Here is an 18,028-nt window from a genome sequence, read left to right as displayed (position 1 = left end):
TGTAAGGATGCTGGGGAGAAACTTGGACCTTGCCTTTTTCAGGGACGTTAAGGGAAATGTGCATTCCATTTCCACGTGATCCCGTGAGATTTATGATGCCATAGGGTGGGCTTTCTGGGAAAAAAAACATCAGATAGAAAGATCCACTGAGGGTCCAGGAAGCCGTGCTCATAGAAAATCACATCTGACATACAGGAATCTTCCCAATCTGAAATCTGTCTAGGGAAGATTTTGGAAAGCTATCTCATTGTCTAACACCTGTGTCTATAAATCCCCCCCCTCTTAGGCAGCCTAAATCCCTCCTCTTACAATTAAAATAACTACATAATGCCTGGGATTTACCTAGTGCCTTTCTTCCTAAGTCCTAGCATTAAAGCCTTCTAATATCTCCATGAAGGAAGGATGAGTAAATACTACTATTTACACTTCATCACCTCATCTTAATTCCTTTCTCTATAAAAAGGGAATAATAGTAATATTTACTCATTTCTTTTTACCCTGTTTATAGAGAAAAGAATTAAGGCAGGGAGTGATTAAGTGCATTTTCCCTGGTTCATGAGCGAGGCAGGCGCAGAAGGCAGCAGCAGAGGGGAGAGAAGCCCCTGTGGAGGATGGCAGTGCAGAGCCAGCCCTGCACCTGGTCAGCCCTATGGCTCCTGGTAGCTTAGCTGCCACTTCGGGGGCCCCGCACATAAAAGGGCCCCCCTCTTGGCTTAATGGTCTGATGTCACCATCTTGAAATTCTTAGCAAACTTTGAACAAGGGGCCCCAAGTTTTCATTTGGCACTGAGCCCCACAAACGATGCAGCCTGTCTCGGGCATAATATAATCTTTTTAAGATCATGTTGATCAGAGGAGATGCTGAATGTGAAGAGCAGCTTGTAGCCCGTGGTGCACCGTGCAAATGTGTCTGTGGAAGAAGCAGGGGTAGGAAAGGCAGAAAGCTTCATTGGAGCAGGGCGTGAGGACGGAAGGGAACAAGAGACACCAATGCACTGTAAAGGAACCTTAAAACTAAAATCATTTTAAATGACTGAGATTGAAAAGGCTGGGAAGATGCCAGTGGATCGATTTTATTTATCACTGTCATGGTTAATGGGACTAGAAATTGTATATGGTTTCACAGTACAGTAAATAAGTGTCCTTTTGGTGGACTATTTAGTGTCTTTTTTTTTTTTTTTTTTTTTGCGGTATGCGGGCCTCTCAGTGTTTTGGCCTCTCCCGTTGCGGAGCACAGGCTCCGGACGCACAGCCTCAGCTGCCGGGGCTCACGGGCCCAGCCGCTCCGCGGCATGTGGGATCTTCCCGGACCGGGGCACGAACCCGTGTCCCCTGCATCGGCAGCAGGACTCTCAACCACTGCGCCACCAGGGAAGAACTTTTTTTGCATTTTTGTTGGTGATTTTGCTGTTTAAAATTGTCCCCATGTACTGCTCACACACTGTCTTGTGCTTTTCAGCGCAAGGAGGCTGTGATGTGACTTATGGAGAAAATAATCTTCGTTCGGGCATGAGTTATAATAATGCTGTTGGCCGTGAGTTCAGTGTGAAGGAATCAGCAACACACATGGGAATAAGGTGTCTTTAAACAGAAACACGTAAAACAAGGTTATGTATCACTTATTTGATGAAAATGTTGTGACCAGTAGCTTGTGGGAACCTAACCCTCTATATCCCTAGGAGCAAAGGTTCTGTATTCGCTGACTCACTCTTGGCAATGACTTTATAGAACATGACTACCACGAACAGTGGGAATCAACTGTAAATGTATGTGAACTGCAGTGACTATAGGTTCAAAGGTCAAAAATGGAAGACATGAGTGATGGGAACTCTCCATTTAAATGACAAATTCTGGATCCTTTAAGCTGGGCAATGTTTTCGGTTCCCTAGTTCAACCCCTTTATGGACAAGGATTCTTTCTAAAGCCTTTTTTTTTTCTAAATTTTATTTATTTACTTTTGGCTGCGTTGGGTCTTCATTGTGGTGTGTGGGCTTCTCATTGCAGTGGCTTCTCTCGTTGCGGAGCACAGGCTCTAGGCATGCTGGCTTCAGTAGTTGTGGCATGCAGCCTCAGTAGTTGTGACTCGCGGGCTCTAGAGCGCAGGCTCAGTAGTTGTGGTGCACGGGCTTAGTTGCTCTGAGGCATGTGGGATCTTCCCAGACCAGGGCTCGAACCCATGTCCTCTGCATTGGCAGGTGGATTCTTAACCACTGCACCACCAGGGAAGCCCTCCAAAGCATTTTTTAAAGCCTTGAAGAATCTGTATAATATTTGGAACACCAGATCTGGCCACCACCGTATCACTTGATCCATATACTTCTTTTGCCCACATTTAATATTTCTAAAATCAGGAAACATCTTATACTTGCTTTATTTATTTTAGCAAGCGACCAAAACCTGTTCTCCCAAGGCTGTTACTGAATCCGTGGCGTGCCTTCCAATCCAGGGCCAGCAGACTCTTTCCATAAAGGACCAGGTAGTAGATGCTGTAGGCCTTGTGGGTCCCATGGTCTTTGCCACAGCTACTCAGCTCTGTCACTGTAGCCTGAAAGCAGCCACAGATAGTATCTAAATGAATGAGCATGGCTGGGTTCCAGTAAAACTTTTCCATATAATTTTCATCTGTCACAAAATATTCTTTAGATTTTTTTGCAACCACTTAAAAGTGTAAAAAACAAAATGAAAAGACTTGCAAACACCATTATTAGGTCAGATTTGCCCTGGAGGCCCGACTTTGCCAACCCCTGATTCCTTCAGTGGCATCGTAGGATCAAAGGAATAAATTCAGCCACCTTGGTCTCTACTGTAGTATCCCTGCTTGGATCAGAAGAGGCCTTCGGTCCTTAGCCAGGGGTGTCTGCCCTTGTTACTCAGTGTTCCTTTTCTTTCAGAGACTGAAATAAGGATTTAACTGCTTAATCTTAATGTAACCAGACAGTAAAGTTGGTAACTTATAAATATGAATTGGTTTAGGTTTTTACATTGTTCCGTGTAGCGTACATTTGCAAGAAGCATCTAGAAAATATTGAAAACAAAAGTAGCAAAAGTTCATACTTCTATATACAGTAACGTGCCAATGCATTTCACACATAACCCTTTCATTAGATTTCCTTTGTTCAGCAATGTTCTAATTATCCCCTTATCTTTAAGCTCTACTTTCTGCTTTTGCATTGTGTCATTTTTCTTTGTGTTTTTCACATGTACAACAGACCTTATTCACAGGAAGGCGGAGCCGCGATCTAGAATGAGGCTTGTAATACAAGGAAACTTAAACAGAGTGGAAATTAAATAAATTTAAGTACCAAAAAAAATAATCAGAAGGAAATTGAACCCATCTTGCTTAGCACAGCATCCAGACAACGTATTTTGAAGATTGAATATTCATCACTGACCAGAGATCAGTGACTGGTGTTGAATTTATTATAAAAATGGTGATGAGGAATGAATTAAAATGTAACCTCAGATAACAGTCAGATGCTGATGGATGGGAAGCAGAGGTGAGTGTTCAGAAATGCCCTTGGCTTTTCATGACATGTTGAGCAGCCTGCTTCCCATCCCGGCCGCCAGCCCATTCCTGGGCACCTGGTGTGGCCCAGCTGCTCCAGCCCGTACCAGCCTAGACTCAGGGACCAGCCCTTTGGGGCCACAGGGGACATCCCTGGCGTCGTCAGGCAGCTGGGCCTCTGGAAGCAGAGCCAGAGGTGCCCATTTTGGCCTGGAGTCACCCTTGCAGAGAGTCCGCTTGCCTAGAATTTGCAGGCAGGGCTGACATGAGCAAGCAACCCCACCGAGGCTTGTCTCCTGCTTCAGGGACACACTTGAATCCAGATGCCCAACTCCATGTGGGCTGGCCCTTGGCAGAGGACAGCAGGTTTTTAAAATAAGGAATCAACAAAAGATACCCCTTCCAGATGGCAGCTTTGCTGCTGCCGGTGGTAGTTCAGAGCCCCGTAACACCCTGCTAAGTTCCCCAAATGCCTCCTGTAGGCCAAGAATTTAGCTGATACATTGAGCGTACTGACAGCCAAGCTTTGGGCCAAAAAACACCCTTTTGGTGAGTGTTTAAAATCCAATCTTTTTAGGTATTTTTCTGATGGCGTTTTTTTTTTAAAATTGAAGTATAGTTGATTTACAATGTTGTCTTAATTACTGCTATACAGCAGGGTGATTCAATTATACATGTATATACATTCTAATATTCTTTTCCATTATGGTTTATCATAGGATAGTTTTTTAATTAAATTATTTATTTTTGGCTGCGTTGGGTCTTCGTTGCTGCGTGTGGGCTTCCTCTAGTTGCGGCGAGCGGGGGCTGCTCTTCGTTGCGGTGCACAGGCTTCTCATTGCGGTGGCTTCTCTTGTTGCAGAGCACGGGCTCTAGGCATGTGGGCTTCAGTAGTTGTGGTTCGTGGGCTCTAGAGTGTAGGCTCAGTAGTTGTGGCGCATGGGCTGTAGAGCATAGGCTCAGTAGTTGTGGCGCACGGGCTTAGTTGCTCCGCGGCATGTGGGATCTTCCCAGACCAGGGCTCGAACCTGTGTCCCCTGCATTGGTAGGTGGATTCTTAACCACTGCACCACCAGGGAAGTCCTATCACAGGATACTGAATATAGTTCCCTGTGCTATACAGTAGGACCTTGTTGTTTATCCATTCTATATATAAAAACTTACATCTGCTAACCCCAACCTCCCATTCCACCCCTCCCCCAACCCCCTCACCTTTGGCAACCACCAGTCTGTTCTCTATGTCCATGATTCTGTTTCAGAGATGGGTTCATTTGTGTCATGTTTTAGATTCCACATATAAATGATATCATATGGTATTTGTCTTTCTCTTTCTGACCTACTTCATTTAGTGTGATAATCTCTAGTTGCTTCCATGTTGCTGCAGATGGCATTATCCCATTCTTTTTTATGGCTGAGTAGTATTCCATTGTGTATGTATACATCACATCTTCTTTATCCATTCATCTGTCGATGGACATTTAGGTTGTTTCCATGTCTTGGCTATTGTGAATAGTGCTGCTATGAATAGGGGTGCATGTATCTTTTTGAATTATAGTTTCGTCTGGATATATGCCCAGGAGTGGGACTGCTGGATCATGTGGTAATTCAGTTTTAATTTTCTGAGGAACCTCCATTCTGTTTTCCACAGTGGCTGCACCAGCTTACATTCCCACCAGCAGTGTAGGAGGGTTCTCTTTTCTCCACACCATCGCCAGCATTTGTTATTTGTAGACTTTTTAATGATGGCCATTCTGACACATTTAAGGTGGTACCTCATTGTAGTTCTGATTTGCATTTCTCTAATAATTAGCGATGTTGAGCATCTCATCATGTGCCTATTGGCTATCTATATTTCTTCTTTAGAGAAATGTCTGTTTAGTTCTTCTGCCCATTTTTCAATTGGGCTGTTTGTTTTTTTGTTGTTGAGTTGTATGAGCTGTTTGTATATTTTGGAAATTAAATCCTTGTCGGCTGCATCAGCCTGTAGGCTGTCTTTTCATTTTGTTTATGGTTTCCTTTGCTGTGCAAAAGCTTGTAAGTTTGATTAGGTCCCATTTGTTTATTTTTGTTTTTATTATTTCTATTGCCTTGGGAGACTGACCGAAGAAAACATTGGTATGATTTATGTCAGAGAATGTTTTGCCTATGATCTCTTCTAGGAGATTTATGGTGTCCTGTCTTATGTTTGTCTTTAAGCCATTTTGAGTTTATTTTTGTGTATGGTGAGAGGATGTGTTCTAACTTCATCAGTTTATATGCAGCTGTCCAACTTTCTCAACACCACTTGCTGAAGAGACCTTTTCCCATTGTATATTCTTGCCTCCTTTGTCAAAAATTAATTGACCATAGGTGTGTGGGTTTATTTCTGGGCTCTCTATTCTGTTCCGTTGATCCCTAAGTCTGTTTTTGTGCCAGTACCACGCTGTTTTAATTACTGAAGCTTTTTAGTATTGCCTGAAGTCTGGGAGGGTTATGCCTCCTGCTTTCTTCTTTTTCTTCAGGATTGCTTTAGCAATTCAGGGTCTCTTATGGTTCCATATGAATTTTAGGATTATTTGTTCTAGTTCTGTGAAAAATGTCATGGGTAATTGGATAGGGATCGCATTAAATCTGTAGATTTCTTTGGGTAGTATGGCCATCTTAACAATATGAAGTCTTCCGATCCAAGAGCATGGGATATCTTTCCATTTCTTTGAATCATCTTCAGTTTTCTTTATCAGTGTTTTTATAGTTCTCAGAGTATAAGTCTTTCACCTCCTTGGTCAGGTTTAGTCCTAAGTATTTTATATTGGGGGGGGGGGTGCGATTTTAAAAGGGATTTTTTTTTTACATTCCCTTTCTGATATTTCATTATTGGTGTAAAGAAATTCAACCAGTTTCTGAACGTTAATTTTGTATCCTGCTACCTTGCTGAATTCGTTTATCAGTTCTAGTAGTCTTTGTGTGGAGTCTTCAGGGTTTTCTATATATCGTATCATATCATCTGCATATAATGACAACTTTACCTCTTCCCTTCCAATTTGGATACCTTTTATTTCTTCTTCTTAGCTGATTACTGTGGCTAGGACTTCCAGTACTATGTTGAATAGAAGAGGTGAGAGTGGGCATCCTTGACTTGTTCCAGATTTTAGCATGAAGGCTTTCAGCTTTTCACCATTGAGTATTACATTGGCTGTGGGTTTGTCATAAATAGCTTTTATTATCTTGAGATATGTTCCCTCTCTACCCACTTTTGTAAGCGTTTTTATCATGAATGAATGTTAAATTTTGTCAAATGCATTTTCTGCGTCTATTGAGATGATCATGTGGTTTTAGTCTTTTCTTTTGTTGATATGACATATCACATTGATTGATTTGCATATGTTGAACCATCCTTGTGAACCTGGGATGAATCCCACTTTGTCGTGGTGTATGATCTTTTTTATGTGTTGTTGGATTCAGATACCTTTTTTTATTGAGATATAACTGACATAACATTGTGTAAGTTTAAGATGTCCAACATATTGCTTTGATACATTTATATATTGCAAAATGATTACCACCGTAGCATTAGCTAACACCTATCATGTCACATAATTATCATTTCTTTTTTGTGGTAGGAACAATTAAGTCCTAGTCTGTTAGCAACTTTATAAAACAGTATTGTTGTCACTGTGGTGTGCATTAGATCTCTAGGACTTATTTATCTACTGGTTGCAAGTTTGTACCTTCAAACAACATCTCCCTAAGTCCCCCATTCCCTGGTAACCATTCTTCTACTCTCAGTTTTTAAGCGTTTGGCTTTTATAGATTCTACATATAAATGAGATCATAGAATATTTGTCTCTCTCCATCTGACTTATCTCACTTACCATAATGCCCTCACAGTGCATCAGTGTTGTTGCAAATAGCAGAATTTACTCCTTTCTCATGGCTGAAAAATTTTGTGTGTGTGTGTGTGTGTGTGTGTGTGTGTGTGTGTATCACATCGTCATCCATTCATCCGTTGACACTTAGGTTGTTTCCATATCTTGGCTGTTGTGAATAATGCTGCAGTAAATATGAGAGTGCACATATCTCTTTGATATCCTGTTTTCCTTTCCTTCAGCTATATACCCAGGAGTGGAGTTGCTGGATCATAGGTTAGTTCTGATGTTTTGAGGAACCTCCATACTGTTTTTCCATAGTGGCCAAACCACTTTGCATTCCCACCAACAACAGTGCACAAGGGTCCCCTTTTCTTCACATCCTCACTAGCACATATCTCTTGTCTTCTTCGTGATAGCCATTCTAACAGGTGTCATCATCTGATATCAGTGAGTTATTTCATTGTGCTTTTGATTTAAATTTCCCTGGTTAATGATGTGGAGCATCTTTTTCACATACCTGTTGGCAATTTGGATGTCTTCTCTGGAAAAATGTCTATTCAGTCCCTCTGCCCATTGTTTAATCAAATTGTTTATTATTGAGTTATATGAGTTTTTAATATATTTTGGATATTAATCCCTTATCTGATATATGGTTTGAAGATACTGTCTCCTGTTCTGTCATTTGCCTTTTCATTTTTTTTTTTGATTCTTTTGCTCTGCAGAAGCTTTTTAGCTTGACGTAGTCATACTTGTTGAACTTTGGTGTCATGTCTAAAAAATCATTGCCAAGACCAGTGTCAAGGAACTTCTTTCTTATATTTTCTTCTATGATTTTTATGGTATCAGGTCTTACATTTAAGTCTTTAATCCATTTTGAGTTCATTTTTGTGAGTGGTATAAGATAGGGGCCCAGTTTTAGTCTTCTGCATGTGGTTATCCAGTTTTCCCAACACCATTTGTTGAAGAGACTATGCTTTCCCCATTGAGCGTTCTTGGCTCCCTTGTCAAATGTTAGTTGATCAAAAATGCAGAGGTTTATTTCTGGGCTCTCTTTCTGGTCCGTAAGTCTATGTATCTATTTATTTGCCAGTACCTTACTGTTTTAATTACTATGGTTTTGTAGAAAAGTTTGAAATCAGGAAGAGTGATGTCTCTGACTCTTCTTCTTTCTCAAGATTGCTTTGGCTATTTGAAGTCTCTTGTGGTTCCATACAAGTTTTAGGGTTGTTTTTTCTACTTCTATGAAAAATGCCATTGGAATTTTGATAGGGATTGTGTTGAATCTGTACATGGCTTTGAGTAGTATGGACATTTTAACAGTATTGTCCTTTGATTCATGACCACGGGATGTCTTTCCATTTGTTTGTGTCTTCTTCAGCTTCTTTCATCATGGTCTTGTAGTTTTCATTGTAAAGATCTTTCACTTCTTTGGTTAAATTTATTCCTAAGTATTTTATTGTTTTGAAGCTATTGTGAATGGGATAGTTTTATTTCGTTTTCATATGTTTCATTGTTAATATGTAGAAATGCAACTGACTTATGTATGTTGATTTTGACCTCTGCAACTTTATTGAATTTGTTAATTAGTTCCAACAATTTGGGGGCTTTGTATTTAGGATTTTCTGTATATAAGATCATATCATTTGCAAACAGAGGTAATTTTACTTCTTCTTTTCTGATTTGGATGCCTTTTATTTCTTTTTCTTTACTAATTGTTCTAACTAGGATTTCCAGTACTGTATTGATTAAGAGGGGTGAGAGTGGGCACCCTTGTCTTGTTCCTGATATTAAATGAAGAAAAACTTTCAGTCTTTCTCCATTGAGTATAATGTTAGCCCTGAATTTGTCGTATATGGCCTTTATTACATTGAGGTATGTTCCCTCAATACCCAATTTGTTGAGGGTTTTTATCATGCAAGGATGTTGCATTTTGTCAGATGCTTTCTCTGCATTTATTGAGATTGTATAATTTTTATTTTTAATTCTGTTAATGTAGTGTGTATTTATTTATTTGTGTATGTTGAACCATTCTTGCATCCCAGGGATAAATCCCACTTGGTCATGGTGTATAATCCTTTTACTGTAATGTTGAATTTCGTTTGCTAATCTTTTGTTGAGAATTTTTGCATCTATATTCATCAGGGATATTGGCTTATAGTTTTCTTTTCTTTGGCTTTGGTGTCAGAGTAATGCTGGCCTGGTAAAATGAGTTTGGAAGTATTCCTTCTTCTTCAGTTTATAGGACAAGTTTGAGGAAGATTGACATTAATTCTTCTCTAAACGTGTGGTAGAATTTGCCAGTGAAGCCAGCTGGTCCAGGGTTTTCTATATTTGGAGATTTTTGATTACTGATTCAGTCTCCTTACCAGTTATTGGTTAGTTCAGACTTTCTGTTTCTTCCTGATTCAGTCTGAGCAGGTTGTGTGCTTCTAGGAGTTTATCCATCTCTTCCAGGTTACCCAACTCGTTAGCATATTATTGTTCTTAGTAGTCTCTTATGATCCTTTGTATTTCTGTAGTATCAGTTGTAATATCTCCTCTTTCATTTCTGATTTTATTTGAGTCTTCTTTTTTTCTTCGTCTACCTAAAGTTTTGTCAGTTTCATTTATCTTTTCAAAAAACCAACTCTTAGTTTCATTGATTTTTTTTTCCTATTGTTTTTCTGGTCTCTATTTCATCTATTTCCATTCTGATCCTTGTCATTTCCTTCCTTCTGCTAACTTTGAATATAGTTTGTCCCTTTTTTCTCCTGGTTCCTTGAAGTGTAAATTTAGGTTATTTATTTGAGATCTCTCTGTTTTCTTAATGTATGCATTTATCACCATAAACCCCCTCTCAGAACTGCTTTTACAGCATCCCATGGATTTTGGTATGTTGTGTTTCCATTTTTATTTGTTTTGGGATATTTTTTAAATTGCTTCTTTGACCAATTTGTTATCCAGGAGTGTGTTGTTTAATTTCTACATATTTGTAGATTTTCCAGCTTTTCTCTTGTTGAACTCTAGCTTCATACCATATGGCCAGAAAAGATACTTGGTATAATTTCATTCTTCTTAAATTTGCCGAGACTTATCTTGTGTTCTCCCACATGGTCAATCCTGGAGAATGTTCCATGTGCACCAGAGATGAATGTATAGTCTGCTTCTGTTGGATGGAATGTTCTCTTAATATCTGTTAGGTCTATTTGGCCTAATATATGGTTCAAGTCCCGTGTCTCCTTATTGATTTTCTGTCTGGACGATCTGTTCATTGCTGAAAGTAGGGTGCTTAAGTCCTTTACTATTATTGGATTGTCATGTATTTCCCCCACCAGATATGTTAGTATTTGCTGAATATATTTAGGTGCTCTGATGTTGCGTGTGTGTGTGTGTGTGTGTGTGTGTGTGTGTGTGTGTACACACACACACACACGTTTTCTTGATGAATGTACCCCTTTATCATTATATATTGACTTTCTTTGATGCTTGTTACCATTTTTGGCTTAAAGTCCATTTTGTCTGTAATAAATACAGTTACTCCCACTTTCTTTTCGATTCTACTTGCATGGAACATCTTTTTCCATTCTTTCACTCTGAGCCTGTGTGTGTCCTTAAAGCTGAAGTGAATCTCTTGTAGGTAGCATATAGTTGGGTCTTGATATTTCACCCATCCAGCCACTCTGCATCTTTTGATGGTGAATTCAGTCCATGTACATTTAGAGTTGTTATTGGTATGTAAGGACTTAGTAATGCCATCCGGTTCATTGTTTTCTGGTTGCTTTGTATTTTCATTGTTTCTTTTTCCTCTGTTTCTGCCTACCTTTGTAAATTGGCATTTTCCATTTTGGTATGCCTGTTTCCCTTTTCTTTATCTCTTGTGCATCTACTCTAGGTGTTTTGGTTTGTGGTTACCACAAGGCTTACATAAGACATTGCATAGATAAAACAGTCCATTTTAAGTTCATAGCAACCTAACTTCAGTTGTCTACACAGGCTACCCCATTTTATATTTTTGATGTATTATTTAACAAATTATAGTCACTATAATTATTTCTGATACTCTTTTATAGTAAAGTGGTTAACGTACCATCCTATTACAGAATTAGGATTTTCCAAGTCTGACTGTATATTTACCCTTACCAGTGTCTTAGATACTCATATATTTTCATGTCACTGATTAGCATATATCCATTTCAGCTTGAAGTACTCCTTCCAGCATTTCTTTCAAGGGGGGGGCGGTCTAGTGGTAATGAACACCCTCAGCTTTTGTCTGTTTTGGAAAGTCTTTCTCTCCTATGTATTTGAAAGGTAATTTTGCCAGATAGTTTTTGGCTGGCAATTCTTTTCTTTCAGCACTTGGAATATGTGATTCTGCTCTCTCCTGGCCTGTAGGGTTTCTGTTGGGAAATCTTCTGATAGCCTAATGGAAGTTCCTTTGTAGGTTACAATCTTTTTTCCCTGGCTATTTTTAGAATTATTTATTTTTGCTGTATGACAGTTTCATTATAACATGTTTTAGAGTAAGCCTCTTTGCATTGAGAAAACAGAGTTTTCTCCCCAGGTTTGGGAAGTTCTTGGCTATTTCTTTAAATAAATTTTCTGCCCCATATCCCTCTCTTCTCCTTCTGGAACCCTGATTTTTCTAATGTTAGGTGTTTTAATGGAATCCCTTAGATCACATAGGCTTTCTTCACTCTTTTTCATTCTTTTTTCTCCTTTAATGTGCATATTTTGGAATCTTCTGACTCACTTATTCTTTCTTCCTTTGCTCTGCTTTACCGCAGATGCTCTCTAGAGCATTCTTCACTTCATTCCATGAGCTCCTCAGCTCCAGAATTTCTGCTTGGTTCTTTTTTATGATTTGTGTTTCTTTGATAAACTACTCATTTTGAGCCTGTATTTCTTCATGATTTTGTTGAACTGTCTTCCTGAGTTTTCTTGTAGCTGAGTTTGTGCAAAACAGCAATTCTTGAATTTAGCTAGATTGCAAAAGTCCATGCCTTTGAGCTCAGTTATTAGAGAATTATTATCTTTTGGAGACGACGTTTTCTTGATTTTTCGTATTCCTTGTAGTTTTGCGTTGCCTTTTTCTTGCACTTGAAGTGGCAGATACTGTCTTCAGTTATTGCTAGTTGCCTTCAGATGGGATAGTCTGTTCATTGGCGCTCTTCTGCCTTTGTAAGGATACATCTGTTCCACTCCTTTTTGCTTCTCGTTGTGGCAGAATTCTGCAGCTTTTATGTCTTTTCTGGTTCTTACAGCTCCCCAGGATGGCTACTAGATGCCTCTTTTTGTTTTCCAGAAAGTGGCACCACTGTAGCTCAAGTTTGTGGTTTCTCCGTAGCCCACAGATCCTGGCCTGTTTTCTGAGCACACTTCCTGTCTACTGGAGCTCACTCTTGCCGCCACACTCAGGAGTGTGCACAAGATGCCAGCTGCAGAGTGGGGGGAGGTATGAGTTTAGCACTCAGGGATTGGGGGGGTACCTGTGGACCCTCTAGGGAGATCCCCAGAGGCTCAGGGTAGACCTTAATGGCTGTGTCCCTTTAATGCCCTTGGATATTCCTATCTGTCTCTTTCCCAATCTCCTCCCTCCTCCTCCCAGTCATGGAAGTCCCACCTCAGTACTCTGGGTGCCACTGGTTTCTCCAGCTGTATCCTGCAACACGAGGGTAGCCAAGCACTCACTCACCACTCTCCTTTGCTCCTGGGGGAGAGGTTGCTGCTACCTGATAATTTGGTCCCATGCGGTGTCGCCAGGGGTTGGGACAGCGCTGGTAAAGTTCTTTCCTCTCCACTACTTCCAAACTCATTTAATTTTATTGCTCCAGTGGTGTGCAGGAGTCTCCCCTTGGGAAGGCTGGTTTTCTGCGATTTCTCCCTTGTCAGTCGGTATCTGCCCAGGTCAGCAGTCTCCAGGTATTTTCCTGACCATGGCTAGAGGGGTTGGGACAGGTTCACTGGTTTCATAGCCCATGCCAAAGTCTGTCTGCCTATTACCAGATGCACAGATGGGCAAGACTCCTCCCCAGGTCCCTTTGCACGTGGGACCGGATCCCAGAGCTCCACAAAGGTGCTTTTGTTCATGGATGGATGACTAATTCTTTGTTGAAAGGGGGGCATTGTCAGCGTCATGATGCTGACAGTACTCTTTGATGGTCTCTTGCTGATACTTCTTCTCTCAGTTGCCTCTAGGAGGCCTTCAGGACTCTCCTAAACTCAGCCTCTAGTAGAGCCTGCCAGCACTCAGCGGGGTAGCCTCACTGCAGGGCCTGGGTTTTCAAAGGGAATCCACGAGTAAACAGTCTAACCTTGTTGTTAAAGGTACATTTTCTTCTGGGTGTAGAAACAAGTGCTACCAAGTTGAGGGGGTGTTGTTACCATCACATTTTGCTGAGACGTCACCAGCCAGAGAGAAGCAGTCCTGCGTGGCCACGGGGACCCAGCCTGTGCACATGCCAGCATCTTCCACACTAGCCCTCACTGGGTGGCGGTTGCGGGTTTTGAATGAAGCCCAGACTCCTTATATAATCACTGTGCATCATTTTCCAGCATTCAGAAGGCCATTGCTAGAGGGTAGACAGTTGCTAGTCGTTTCTGTCTATACCTTAACAGTATTTAGAGTTGAAGCTGTGTATCTTTTGCCCCTAATGCTATCAGTATATCTGGCTAAAATTCTGATCTTTGCAAATAAAGCTTCAAATAAAGCTTTGCAAATAAAGCTTTTGCCCCTAATGCTATCAGTATATCTGGCTAAAATTCTGATCTTTGCAAATAAAGCTTCAAACCTCCCAATGCTCAATTCAAGCCAAAGCGCCATCCTCATGAGGTGAAAGTTCTAGAGTCAGCGGCTAACTTATGAGACATGGGCGTGCTGTTGAAAACCCGTGGGACCCAACCCAGAGAGGCTGTTATCATTCAGTTGCTCAGTCACTGCTCACTGATTGTGTAATCTTGGAACAGCAGTGCCGAACCCTCCCTGCGTGCCCCTCCCTCCAAGAGACTGCAGCTCATGGTGGGAGCAGGGCCCAGCTACTGGCCTGCCACAGGCGATGACTCAGTGGACAGAGTGGGAAATAGGCACCGACTGAGCCTGATAGCTTCAGTGTCGAAGAAGCAAAGTGCCACCAGTCAACCTGTGACCTTGTCAGGCTCCTCTGTCACCCTAACAGCTGTGGCCCTGACATCGGGCTCTGGATAAATCACGTTGAGCGTCCAGCTAGACTTCTGTGATCCCAACAGATGCCTTTTGTACAGAATGAGAAGTCAACGCAGGACTCTCTTTGATTCCTAATAATATGGACTCTTATTACTGATTATAATTAGGGTTCTTGACTCTCCTTCTAGCCTAGTATTAACCAGCCTTCCAGGCTGTGACCGTGGGGCCTGCCTGCCCCCAACCAACCCCCTGTACCTGGGGCAGAGGACAGGATGGCGCCTGGTGAGGGCACACGCATCATACCTGGTTGTCCCCATGTTTCCTGGCTCCTCCAGGCTCTGGCAGAGGTGCCACCTGCCTTGCATCAGGCCGACATCCAGGAGACACACGTGTGTAACGTGACCGTTGGACACTTCGCTGTGACACGGCAGTTTGGCTCAGGAACCGGTATCTGTTCTGATGGGTCAACATCTCTGCCGACCCAACAGTATGTGACCCCCCCCCCCGCTCTCAGGACCTAGTTCCCACCGCCTCATGCTCTGACCACCTGCAGCTTCGCCCTCCCCGTGCCTTGTTTTTTCCAGGAGGGGTGGTGCCCTCGTACCAACCTCAGCAACAGGCCAACTCAGACATCCGCTAAGGGCCAGGGACCCCTAGGGCCCGGCGCACTGGCAATGCACTGTGGGTCAGCAGGCAGGTCCTGCAGCCTGGCCACTCAGTGACTGGGGGGGGTTCCTGGCTTCGATTCTCAGATGATCCCTGACCCCAGCAACTGCAGCCGTTGGCTCAGGCCCTGCTGGGTTGGGATCTTCAGAGGTTTGCAGCCCTCCCAGGGCAGGCAGGTCCGGCAGGCTTGTGAGGCAGCCAGCGCCTTCTGGTAGCTGCTGGGGCCCCCAGGCATCTTGGTCAGTTAGTGGTAATGGGGGTCCCCTCTCCAGGTGTTCACAGGGTCAGAGGCCCAGCCCTGGCCTTCCAGGCTGACCCCATGTGCCCCAGGAGAGCCCCCATCCCTCAGCAGCTGACATCTATTATGAACAGAAGCCCTGGGTATAGCTCATAACTGGAAATGAGCTGCTTTCCCAGTCCATGGAACGTGGACCAGAGATGCACGGGAAATGCCAGCCCCCGGTTAATATGCAGGGTCTGTGAGTAGCGTCTGGGACACCTAACCCCCAGCCAACCTGCCAGGAAAAACAGCCGAGCCCCTGGCCCTGGTCTCTCTCCATCTGGTCTAGTTCCCCAGCATCTCCTGGGCAATACTCGTGTGGGTGTTAAAGATGGGGCAGGGGACCTGTCCCCATTTACAGGCTCACAGAGGTGCTCCCCTGCACACTGCCTCAGGTTCACGGACTGATTTACTCTGCTCCTTACCTCTCGTTGTATATAGGAATCTGCAGGCAGTGCTGTCTCCTGTTTACAAGCATAAACCCTTCAGCGGCCCTGGCCCTGCAGGCTCGCTCACAAGCTTCCTGCGGCTCTGAACCCCCTGAGCGACCCCACACTTGCTCCCTGAGTGCCACACGGCCCAGCTCCACCCCCCTCGGGTCATATGCCAAGGCCACCTTGTCACCATGACCTTCCACCTCACCCCTGCCCCACACCTCAGACGCTCTGAGCACCGGGAGCCTTTATCACCGGATGTGAGCCAGTCCCAGCCCCGGAGATGTGCAGGCTGTGGCCGCCAAGCAGAGCTGTCCTATGTTGTGGGGGGGGGGGGGGGGCGGTTAATATGGCCTAGAAACTCGGATGTCAACGCTTGGGTTAAAATTCAAAAGGAAAAACACCCTCCTTCACAGCCCTGAAGGTGGCCACCCAGAGGGACCCTCGGGGGCAGTGGCAGGGGCAGAGATCAGGATGAACTTAAACTGGGTCCCAAGTGCCCTTGGCCGGTGCCACTGAAGGGCGTGACCCGCGGTCCACAGTGAGACTCGTCTGTGGTACCACACCTGGAGAGCAGGACCCAGTGTGGCTTTTAGCGCCCGCAGCCACTGGCCCACCACCGGAAACAATTAAGAAACCTGCCACCCCAAGTCTATTTCAAGACTCTCTTTCCAGGAAAGGCCAAACACAAAGTTCCCCCATCCCACATTTTATAGAAGGAAGGCCTGAGGACCAGGTTACACAAAGATGACCCAGAGCAGGTCCTGCAAGCTGTGTCCCAGTTTGCAGAGAAAAGTGATGGTTGAAGGAGTTTGGGAAGAGGGAGAGGATGACTGAGAATTGGCATCTGTTCAGCACTTACTTACTCCGTGCCAGTTCACTGACTCAGCCTCTGCTGCACCCCTCTGCAGCTGATACTCTCACGGCCCCCATTTTACAGGTGGGGAAACTGAGGTGTATCACTCACTAAGCAAGCACAAGTGTGTCTGAACAAGCCCACAGCAGATGGTGCCTTGTGCTCTTTCCCAGCTTATTTGGCCCCAACTTCCTGTGGGTACAGAAAAGTCAGTCCTTGGACCTACCTAGGAAGATATCAGTCTACAGACTGAGGGCATTTTCAGGCACCAACAGAAGCGCCAGTTACAGCTCCCAATGAGTTTTTCTGGATTCCTGGTTTGTATCAAAGGCCTTTACCACACAGTTATTTACTACGCGACTCAATTTGAGCCTGCTAATTGTTTTGGGTTTTTTTAATCTTGAGGGAAAGTTACAGATTTTCACTTAATAAAGTGAAAAACACTTTACTAAGATGACCGTTTTGACATGTAATGTTAATGTTGTCTGCTTTAATACAGTGGGAAATGACCCAAAGTCATTTTTCCCATGATAGGATACAGAATTAACTAAAGAAAAATTAGAATGTATACTTTCTGATTTGAAAGTATATTCCTAGTAAAGAGAATAGCACCCAGTAATGCTACACTGCATTTGTGGGTTGGTTTGTTTTTTTTAACCTTACCGAATTGGGAGTAGTTCAGGTCCAGGAGGATAGGAAAGGTCCTTGGGTCACAGAGTAGGGAAAATGGCTGGACAGGCGGAAAGACATAGATGTTTTCCTTGATGTTTTCATGTTCTCCAAGGGGCTGAGAATGGATGAATGGATAAAGACGATATTAGATAAGGCCGATATTATGTATCATCTTTATCCATATCCACACATACACACACATAACGGAATACGACTCAGAAGAATGAAGGAAGCCCCACCATTTGCAACAACATGGATGGACCTAGAGAACATCATGCTAAGTGAAATAAGTCAGAGAAAACTCAGACTATCTGACCTCACTTACATGTGGGATCTAAACAAGCAAACTAATGGAGACAGAGAGTAGAACGGTGGCCACCAGAAGGTGGGGGAATGAGGAGATGTTGGCCAAAGAGTATAAACTTCTGGTTATTAAGAGGAATAAGTTCTGGTGATCTAGTGTACAGCATGGTGGTGACTACAGTACTAATGCTGTACTCTACACGCAAGAGCTACTGAGGAGATCTTAAAAGTTTTCATCACAAAAAAGAAATGGTAGCTACGTACCTTGATAGAGGTGTTCCTCATTTTGCAATATTATAAGTGTATCAAATCTGCTACACCTTAAA

At 43.0% G+C, this 18,028-nt stretch overlaps 1 protein-coding gene across 1 annotated transcript in view; it reads left to right on the top strand.

The window, feature by feature from the left end:
• NR3C2 (nuclear receptor subfamily 3 group C member 2) overlaps positions 1-18,028 on the top strand; it is a 372,850-nt gene that overhangs the window by 351,431 nt on the left and 3,391 nt on the right. The gene's annotated exons all lie outside the window — the stretch shown is intronic.

Source organism: Orcinus orca, chromosome 4, assembly GCF_937001465.1.
Source record: "Orcinus orca chromosome 4, mOrcOrc1.1, whole genome shotgun sequence".
NCBI classification, from domain to species: Eukaryota; Metazoa; Chordata; class Mammalia; order Artiodactyla; family Delphinidae; genus Orcinus; species Orcinus orca.
The sequence above is the reverse complement of the archived record's forward strand: the minus strand, read 5'-3'. Positions and strand labels throughout refer to the sequence as shown.